Consider the following 10918-nt stretch of genomic DNA (forward strand, 5'->3'; position numbering starts at 1 on the left):
TGGCCTCCTCAAGAAGACAGACCTAGGCGAACTGCCTAGGGTGAAAGTGCGAAGACCAATCGAATAGTAAGACAAGTTTTGACCGATCGCCCTAGGCAAGCTTGTATGAAGAAAGGGACCCTATGGGTCATATGGAAATACATGAAAAATCGGCTAAGTCCCAAAATTAGGATGTCTGAACTACACTAAAAAGTTACCACATCAAGCAAGGCAAAGTACCTAGGTGAACCCTAGGAAGAAACACGGACCAAGTCAGATGGCCTAAGTCAAGAGTACAAGTGACCTAGGCAAAGTTGTATGGCGCTGAGGACCCTGAAAAATCGGGTTAGTGTAGTTCAGACAGGGGAGGTTTCTGGGTCGGCTGAACCTCCTTATTTTGGGTTTTGACCTCCTCAAGAAGCTACACCTAGGCAAACTGCCTAGGGTGAAAGTGCGAAGACCAATCGAATAGTAAGACAAGTTTTGACCGAACGCCCTAGGCAAGCTTGTATGAAGAAAGGGACCCTATGGGTCATATGGAAATACATGAAAAATCGGCTAAGTCCCAAAATTGGGATGTCTGAACTACACTAAAAAGTTACCACAGCAAGCAAGGCAAAGTACCTAGGTGAACCCTAGGAAGAAACACGGACCAAGTCAGATGGCCTAAGTCAAGAGTACAAGTGACCTAGGCAAAGTTGTATGGCGCTGAGGACCCTGAAAAATCGGGTTAGTGTAGTTCAGACAGGGGAGGTTTCTGGGTCGGCTGAACCTCCTTATTTCGGGTTTTGGCCTCCTCAAGAAGACAGACCTAGGCAAAGTGCCTAGGGTGAAAGTGCGAAGACCAATCGAATAGTAAGACAAGTTTTGACCGATCGCCCTAGGCAAGCTTGTATGAAGAAAGGGACCCTATGGGTCATATTGAAATATACGAAAAATCGGCTAAGTCCCGAAATTGGGATGTCTGAACTACACTAAAAAGTTACCACATCAAGCAAGGCAAAGTACCTAGGTGAACCCTAGGAAGAAACACGGACCAAGTCAGATGGCCTTAGTCAAGAGTACAAGTGACCTAGGCAAAGTTGTATGGCGCTAAGGACCATGAAAAATCGGGTTAGTGTAGTTAAGACAGGGGAGGTTTCAGGGTCGGCTGGACCTCCTTATTTCGGGTTTTGGCCTCCTCAAGAAGACAGACCTAGGCGAACTGCCTAGGGTGAAAGTGCGAAGACCAATCGAATAGTAAGACAAGTTTTGACCGATCGCCCTAGGCAAGCTTGTATGAAGAAAGGGACCCTATGGGTCATATGGAAATACATGAAAAATCGGCTAAGTCCCAAAATTAGGATGTCTGAACTACACTAAAAAGTTACCACATCAAGCAAGGCAAAGTACCTAGGTGAACCCTAGGAAGAAACACGGACCAAGTCGGATGGCCTAAGTCAAGAGTACAGGTGACCTAGGCAAAGTTGTATGGCGCTGAGGACCCTGAAAAATCGGGTTAGTGTAGTTCAGACAGGGGAGGTTTCAGGGTCGGCCGAACCTCCTTATTTCGGGTTTTGGCCTCCTCAAGAAGACAGACCTAGGCGAACTGCCTAGGGTGAAAGTGCGAAGACCAATCGAATAGTAAGACAAGTTTTGACCGATCGCCCTAGGCAAGCTTGTATGAAGAAAGGGACCCTATGGGTCATATGGAAATATACGAAAAATCGGCTAAGTCCCAAAATTGGGATGTCAGAACTACACTATAAAGTAACCACATTAGCAAGGCAGACTTGTATGAAGAACGGGACCCTAGTGAAAGTAGCAAATATCCCAAACCGAACATGAATATTATACACACAAGAGTACGAACATAAAGGAACACGGACCAAGCGTACCGAGAGAATCGGTACTATAGAACCCTCGTGGTTCTACACAAAGACTTTATGTTAGGGGTTCAAGCCCCATAGTACTCAAACGGTGACAGTAGCAAATATCCCAAAACGAACGTGAATCTTATTCACAAGAGTACGAACATAAAGGAACACGGACCAAGCGTACCGAGAGAATCGGTACTATAGAGCCCTCGTGGTTCTACACAAAGACTTTATGTTCGGGGTTCACACCCCAAATCGAACGTGGAATTTACTTTCTGATGGTCATGCGGTCGTCCAAAGGGGTCTAGTATCCTGGGATGACAAGCATCACGGGCACAGCTCGTATCAAAACAGTCGAAGAGGCCCGCGAAAGCTTGCTTTCCATGGCTATGCGATGCACAAATTGAGTTTACTCACCGTAGTATAAAACGAACGAACCGAACCTATCCGAGTAGGGATAATGGGCGCAGTAACATACTTCTGTGACCCAGCGAGAGTTGAACGAGGTGACATGAACTGTCAGTGGCTTATATCAGATGGGATACATACATGAGATTGCTTTCAAATCTACACTCGAAAACCTAACCAAGTAAAAGCGAACGTGGGAAGGATTCGAAACCGGTCACGAAATCTTAAGCTGGAAAGAGTCATCACTATGGATACATATTATGCGAAACCAATCAAGTGCTCAGTACTGATCCAAAACCTAAGAGCACTAGTGAACACCTTATTCTCACCCTAGTTCACATCCAAGTGATCGACCACGTGTGTGAAGCAAAGACCAATCGAATTCCTCAATGAACCGAACACTATGAACAAATGGCCAGAAACGTTATAACTATCCAAACATCCTACTATCTAGCGAAAGTCATCACGATGGAACCATACAATGATCTTAACCTATAGCGCTCACCTATTCCTACCCAGAGTGCAAGTGAACAGATTGCCCACCCTTACCAGTTCACAACCACGTGATCGACTAACATACCGAGGTTACCACAAGTCAAAGTTATACGTTTACAAGCGCAAGACCAATCGAAAACCCCGAAAGCAATCTCGACCCAAAATGTATTATCCGTGAGTGTAGTCGAGTCTCGTACTCGTCATCTGTAATCGTCGGATAGAATATCCAGTACACGGTTGTCTTTCCAAATGAAATCTACATACAGAACTCGCTCTTGGCAAATGGGTGGCAATGGCGCAATCAGGAGCGAGTTCCCGTCCGGGTGCCAAGTGATTGGCAAATGTCTGGGGGAAAGCAACCATATATTGATTTGTCTGTTAGTGTACTGGGTGTTTGAGGTATGTAGTATCCACGCTTGGTTGGGTGTGTCAGAGGACCATGGATGCGTTCACAACCCCAATTGGGGTACATCGGGAATGATTTTGTGGAACCGATGTGCCCGGCACACACTAAGTTTTGTTGCAAGTTAATAGTGTGCCATGTCCGGGGGGGTTGTGATTAAACTCTGGTGAATTGCGTACTGTGGTGATTGGGGTATGAAAGCCCCGCAGTTGCAATGATCGGACGCGCCTAGCGTGTCCTTTAGTTGATGGTAGGGAAATGAAGGCCCTTGTCAGCTCACCTAAGTATTCATGGAAGTTTGGCATAAGGTCGCTGTGGTAGGGGTATGAAGGCCCCGTCAGCGCATGCACAATCGGGCGCACGTGCGCTTAGCGGAGTCGAATGCCGCTCAAGTGCCTGTCCGGTGCATCGGGTGTGTGTGATACGAGGGCAATGAGGTTCGCACGGGGGCTCGCCTCCCGTGTGCTACCGGACTTGACAACATATAGAACGTGGTGTTTGCTCCTCCGGGTGCAATGGGACAATGAACATTCGAACGCAAAGTCGGAATTCTGGTTGATCCTACCAGTAATATACGCTCGTCTCAAAGGTTAAGCCATGCATGTCTAAGTACAAACAGATTTAATGTGAAACCGCATAAGGCTCAGTATAACAGCTATAATTTACGAGATCATCAACCTAGTTACTTGGATAACTGTGGAAAATCTAGAGCTAATACATGCAACATGCCAGGACCCTCGCGGGAACTGGTGCACTTATTAGTCAAACCAATCGCGGGTTCTCCGTGTCATTGAGTTGAAGTCTGGATAATGATGCTGATCGTATGGTCTCGCACCGACGACAGATCTCGCAAATATCTGCCCTATCAACTATGGATGGTAGTATAGAGGACTACCATGGTTGCAACGGGTAACGGGGAATCAGGGTTCGATTCCGGAGAGGGAGCCTGAGAAATGGCTACCACATCCAAGGAAGGCAGCAGGCGCGTAAATTACCCAATCCCGGGACGGGGAGGTAGTGACGAGAAATAACAATATGAAACTCTTTAATGATGTTTCATAATTGGAATGAGTAGAGCATAAATCCTTCTACGAGGATCAAGTGGAGGGCAAGTCTGGTGCCAGCAGCCGCGGTAATTCCAGCTCCACTAGCGTATATTAAAATTGTTGCGGTTAAAACGTTCGAAGTTGATACTTGTCCAACACAGTCCGGCTCCGCCGACCCGGTCAACCCGTGGTCGGTGGGCCAAGTCGGAATCTGGTTGCGACTCAATGGTGTGGTAGGGCACCAAGTCTGTGTCATGGTGTGCCCTTCAACGGGTGCAAGTGTAACATAGAGCTCGACCGCTCACGTTTACCTTGAACAAATTAGAGTGCTTAAAGCAGGGTGCCCAAACGCCCTAGAATAATCTTGCATGGAATAATGGAATACGACCTTGGTCTAATCTTTCATTGGTTTGTACTCAGACCGGAGGTAATGATTAACAGAAGTAGTTGGGGACACTAGTATTACGGCGCGAGAGGTGAAATTCGTAGACCGTCGTAAGACTAACTAAAGCGAAGGCATTTGTCAAGGATGCTTTCTTTAATCAAGAACGAAAGTTAGAGGATCGAAGGCGATTAGATACCGCCCTAGTTCTAACCGTAAACGATGCCAACTAGCAATTGGGAGACGCTACAACCAGGTGCTCTCAGTAGCTTCCGGGAAACCAAAGTCAGGTTCCGGGGGAAGTATGGTTGCAAAGTTGAAACTTAAAGGAATTGACGGAAGGGCACCACAATGAAATGGAGCTTGCGGTTCAATTTGACTCAACACGGGAAAACTTACCAGGTCCGAACTTATGGAGGTGAGACAGATTAATAGCTCTTTCTCAAATTTAAGGGTAGTGGTGCATGGCCGTTCTTAGTTCGTGGATTGATTTGTCTGGTTAATTCCGATAACGAACGTGACTCACATATGCTAACTAGAACGCAGTCAGCGTTAATGCGTCGATGCCGATTGGAACGGGTTAGGACCTTTCGGTGGAGTATGACCTGACACCTTCGCTGTTCGTGTGCGCAAGTGCACTTACGGTACGCTGCTTAGCAGGACAATTTGTGTTTAGCAAAATGAGATCGAGCGATAACAGGTCCGTGATGCCCTTAGATGTTCTGGGCTACACGCGTGCTACAATGTGGGTAGCAGCGTGTCTCCTATTCCGAGAGGAACGGGAAATCACTCAAATACTCACTTAGTAGGGATTATGGATTGCAATGGTCCATATGAACTCGGAACTTCTAGTAAGTGCTGGTCATCAGCCAGCGTTGAATACGTCCCTGCCCTTTGTACACACCGCCCGTCGCTACTACCGATGGATTATTTAGTGAGGTCTTTGGAGATGATCGTTCGCTGGATCCTCGTGAACCGCGTCTGCTTTATCGAAGTTGACCGAACTTGATGATTTAGAGGAAGTAAAAGTCGTAACAAGGTTTCCGTAGGTGAACCTGCGGAAGGATCATTAGTGGCCAAGTGATCCTTCCAGAAGTCCGAACCTGCGGGTTGAGACTTCGGCACAAGTTGCCATATGATAATTGACGAAACACTATAGAAGTCCGAACCTGCGGGTTGAGACTCAGGCACAAGTTGCCATATGAAAGTTGACGAAACACTAACAAGTCCGAACCTGCGGGTTGAGACTTAGGCACACGTTGCCTTATACATGACTTCGAACAAATACACAAGTCCGAACCTGCGGGTTGAGACTTAGGCACAAGTTGCCTTATACATGACTTCGAACAAATACACAAGTCCGAACCTGCGGGTTGAGACTTAGGCACAAGTTGCCATATGAAAGTTGACGAAACACTAACAAGTCCGAACCTGCGGGTTGAGACTTAGGCACACGTTGCCTTATACATGACTTCGAACAAATACACAAGTCCGAACCTGCGGGTTGAGACTTAGGCACAAGTTGCCTTATACATACATTGGCCAAATAAACAGAAGTCCGAACCTGCGGGTTGAGACTTAGGCACAAGTTGCCATATTATATTCGATCAAACACTAAGTAGTCCGAACCTGCGGGTTGAGACTCAAGACCGTAACAAGATGTCACTATACAAGTCCGAACCTAAGGGTTGAGACTTAATGCGATCTAGATACCAAGTTGACATCCAATACCTGTTGAGCAAAACCAAAGATTCCCTGTTCTCGAATGATTACACTATATAACAGGGAATCATGAAGAAATCAAGCAAGCGTGAAACAAAGTCATCACTTGGGCATGCTCGATAGCCAACCACATGACCTTAACCTAAGAGAGCATGCAAACCACATGATACCTATAAACGATTAACCCGCCCTAGTTCAATCGTTCACCAAGTGATGACTTCAGTATGGCTAAGAGAAAAACTTTTAAATGGGAAAAACTCTAAGTCCGAACCTCCGGGTTGAGACTTCCGCGTCGGAGGTGGGCGCACCTCCTATCCGAAAGATGGTGAATCAGGGGTGTTCGATCAGCAATGGTCGGATGCCCCGTCGTAGTCCAACTATGACAATCAAAGTCAAGACCTCCGGGTTGAGACTTTCCGCGAGTACAAGCATAAAGGAACACGGACCAAGCCGTACCGAGAGAATCGGTACTAGAGCCCTCGTGGTTCTACATTGAGAGAGCCCTCGTGGTTCTCATTAGGGGCTTTATGCAAGTCGTACTCAATACTGTGGTGTGAAGTATAAAGTAGTCCTCGCCTGGTCCACGCTGCTTCGGCGGTCCTGGGTAAGATAGTTCATTCTAGCTTGCCCTATAGTGGAATGAGGACACTTAATGCTTCGTCTTTTAGCGGCGGCTAGACTCCTCCTCACGGGGAACGAGTTGACGCACACAGCGGCGGCTTACGCACTATGGCAATCATGGATGCCTGAAGATTCCGTGAAGTTCTCCCCTGGTCCACGCTGCCTCGGCAGTCCTGGGTAAAATGGAATATTTCCAGCTTGCCCTATAGTGGAAGAGGACTATCCAACAATACAAAGTCAAGACCTCCGGGTTGAGACTTTCCGCGTCGGTGGTGTCGCGCACCGCCTATCCGAAAGATGGTGTAACAGGGGTGTTCGATCAGCAATGGTCGGATGCCCCGTCATAGTCCAACTATGACAACCAAAGTCAAGACCTCCGGGTTGAGACTTTCCGCGTCCGGAGGTACGCGTACCGCCTACCCGAAAGATGGTGTGCTTCTGGGGTATTCGATGAGTCGGATACCCCGTCGTAGTCCAACTATGACAATCAAAGTCAAGACCTCCGGGTTGAGACTTCCGCGTCCGGAGGTACGCGTACCGCCTACCCGAAAGATGGTGAATCAGGGGTGTTCGATCAGCAATGGTCGGATGCCCCGTCGTAGTCCAACTATGACAATCAAAGTCAAGACCTCCGGGTTGAGACTTCCGCGTCCGGAGGTACGCGTACCGCCTACCCGAAAGATGGTGAATCAGGGGTGTTCGATCAGCAATGGTCGGATGCCCCGTCGTAGTCCAACTATGACAATCAAAGTCAAGACCTCCGGGTTGAGACTTTCTAAGAGTACAAGCATAAAGGAACACGGACCAAGCCGTACCGAGAGAATCGGTACTAGAGCCCTCGTGGTTCTACATTGAGAGAGCCCTCGTGGTTCTCATTAGGGGCTTTATGCAAGTCGTACTCAATACTGTGGTGTGAAGTATAAAGTATAGAGTCCTCCACTGGTCCACGCTGCTCCGGCGGTCCTGGGTAAGATAGTTCATTCTAGCTTGCCCTATGTGGAAGAGGACTCAATACCCTACCTGTTGAGCTTGAAACAAAGCCATCACTTGGGCATGCTCATATTGCCATACAATATTCCATTATCTACTAATGAGCATGCAGCTATATGATATTAACCTGTAAACGATTACCCCGCCGTAGTTCAGCGCTTCAACCAAGTGATGACTTCAGTATGGCTAGTGTGTGAAGTATAAAGTATAGTCCTCCCCTGGTCCACACTGCTTCGGCGGTCCTGGGTAAGATAGTTAGTTCTAGCTTGCCCTATGGTGGAAGAGGACACCATACTTAATACTGTGGTGTAATGAACAAAGTATAGTCCTCCACTGGTCCACGCTGCTTTGCAGTCCTGGGTAAGATAGTTAATTCTAGCTTGCCCTATGTGGAAGAGGGCATACAAGACAAAGTATAGTTCTCCCCTGGTCCACGCTGCTTCGGCGGTCCTGGGTAAGATAGTTAATTCTAGCTTGCCCTATGTGGAAGAGAGCATACATGAACCAAGAACGAAGGTTATGATCGAGGAATGATTCGACAACTAACCGATGGTATGAAATGTGAAGAATTCAAGCAAGCACACAATCAAGTCATCACTTGGGCATGCTCGATAGCCAACCCTATGACATTAACCTAGTAGAGCATGCGAAAACCAATATATATGTAAACGATGCCCCTCCCTAGTTCAGCGCTTCAACCAAGTGATGACTTCAGAATGGCTAAATCAAATCGGTTCAAAACATACCATCGGTACCCTATTGAAACACACAAGTCGATATCAAACCTCATGATTGTGTAGTCCTCCACTGGTCCACACTGCTCCGGCGGTCCTGGGTAAGATAGTTCATTCTAGCTTGCCCTATGTGGAAGAGGGCACATTACTCAATACTGTGGTGTTATGAACAAAGTATAGTCCTCCACTGGTCCACGCTGCTTCGGCGGTCCTGGGTAAGATAGTTAGTTCTAGCTTGCCCTATGTGGAAGAGGGCATACAAGACAAAGTATAGTTCTCCCCTGGTCCACGCTGCTTCGGCGGTCCTGGGTAAGATAGTTAATTCTAGCTTGCCCTATGTGGAAGAGAGCATACATGAACCAAGAACGAAGGTTATGATCGAGGAATGATTCGACAACTAACCGATGGTATGAAATGTGAAGAATTCAAGCAAGCACACAATCAAGTCATCACTTGGGCATGCTCGATAGCCAACCTCATGACATTAACCTAGTAGAGCATGCGAAAACCAATATATATGTAAACGATGCCTCCCTAGTTCAGCGCTTCAACCAAGTGATGACTTCAGAATGGCTAAATCAAATCGGTTCAAACCATACCATCGGTATCCTATTGAAACACACAAGTCGATATCAAACCTCATGATTGTGTAGTCCTCCACTGGTCCACGCCGCTTCGGCCGTCCTGGGTAAAATGGAACATTCCAGCTTGCCCTATGTGGAAGAGGGCACATTACTCAATACTGTGGTGTGAAGTATAAAGTTCAGTTCTCCCCTGGTCCACGCTGCTTCGGCGGTCCTGGGTAAGATAGTTCATTCTAGCTTGCCCTATGTGGAAGAGGACACTTCATACTTCGTCTCTAAGCGGCGGCTTGACTCCTCCCTACGGGGAACGGGTTTACGCGCACAGCGGCGGCTTACGCACTATGGCAGTCATGGATGCCTTACGTTTCTATGAAAAGTGTGTTCCTCCCCTGGTCCACGCTGCTTCGGCAGTCCTGGGTAAGATAGTTAGTTCTAGCTTGCCCTATGTGGAAGAGGACACGTAGACTTACTGTGGTGTGAAGTATAAAGTTCAGTTCTCCCCTGGTCCACGCCGCTTCGGCCGTCCTGGGTAAAATGGATTCATCCAGCTTGCCCTATGTGGAATGAGGACACTTTATGCTTCGTCTCTAAGCGGCGGCTTGCTCCTCCCTACGGGGAACGGGTATACGCGCACAGCGGCGGCTTACGTTATGGCAGTCATGGATGCCTTACGTTTCCATGAAAAGTGTGTTCCTCCCCTGGTCCACGCTGCTTCGGCAGTCCTGGGTAAGATAGTTAGTTCTAGCTTGCCCTATGTGGAAGAGGACACGTAGACTTACTGTGGTGTGAAGTATAAGGTTCAGTTCTCCCCTGGTCCACGCCGCTTCGGCCGTCCTGGGTAAAATGGATTCATCCAGCTTGCCCTATGTGGAATGAGGACACTTTATGCTTCGTCTCTAAGCGGCGGCTTGCTCCTCCCTACGGGGAACGGGTATACGCGCACAGCGGCGGCTTACGCAAGTTAGTCACCCTCGGCAGTGGATCACTCGGCTCATGGATCGATGAAGACCGCAGCTAACTGCGCGTCATAATGTGAACTGCAGGACACATGAACATTGATAAGTTGAACGCATATTGCACGTCGTGGGAACCTACCATGATGTACAGATGACTGAGCGCTTATATTTGAGAAATGTATCGCATACATTTAACTACGCCGTGACACCCGTCACGAGACGTGCACCATGATGTTAACTAGGGTCGCGACGACCCGCTAGCATTAAAGAACCCGTGGTTTACAATATACTGGCATTGGAATTCGAAGTATTTAGAGCGTCCGTGTTCCCGCGTGAGGCGGAAGTACGAGGAGAAGGCGTGCTTGTGGTGTCTGTGGTGGTGTTTACTGATGTCTAGCTTCAGCTTATTTATTTATTTAAATAGAAGCGAAGATGTCAAAGTAGCGTCGAAGCAGCAGCGGTAGCACAAATGATTCAAGTATGGAAGTTGACCAAAGGAACACAAACAAACTAGCGTATGGGCAATGGAAGGTATCAGTGAGTTAAACCACACGCGGGCTAACAGCCCGTTAACCGAGTCCAACGGTACATATTGGACATTGAAACAAAGTAGTCGCAAGCCAGATGTGACGATAACAACCGCAAGGTACATAAGCCTCAGTTCATGTGTGACAACCCCCTGAATTTAAGCATATTAATAAGGGGAGGAAAAGAAACCAACCGGGATTCCCTGAGTAGCTGC

At 47.7% G+C, this 10918-nt stretch overlaps 2 non-coding genes across 2 annotated transcripts in view; both read left to right on the forward strand.

Moving 5' to 3' along the window:
• The first annotated feature begins 10186 nt into the window (after window positions 1-10186).
• Window positions 10187-10341, forward strand: LOC131270563 (5.8S ribosomal RNA). Its single transcript, XR_009179622.1, has one exon. It is a non-coding gene; the product is annotated as a 5.8S ribosomal RNA (ribosomal RNA).
• Window positions 10342-10828: 487 nt separating this feature from the next.
• LOC131270573 (large subunit ribosomal RNA) overlaps window positions 10829-10918 on the forward strand; it is a 4090-nt gene continuing 4000 nt past the window's right edge. The window contains exon 1 of the ribosomal RNA XR_009179631.1: window positions 10829-10918. This exon is cut by the window's right edge and continues 4000 nt beyond it. This is a non-coding gene — a ribosomal RNA (large subunit ribosomal RNA).

The sequence above is a fragment of the Anopheles coustani genome, assembly GCF_943734705.1.
Source record: "Anopheles coustani chromosome X unlocalized genomic scaffold, idAnoCousDA_361_x.2 X_unloc_4, whole genome shotgun sequence".
Taxonomy (NCBI): domain Eukaryota; kingdom Metazoa; phylum Arthropoda; class Insecta; order Diptera; family Culicidae; genus Anopheles; species Anopheles coustani.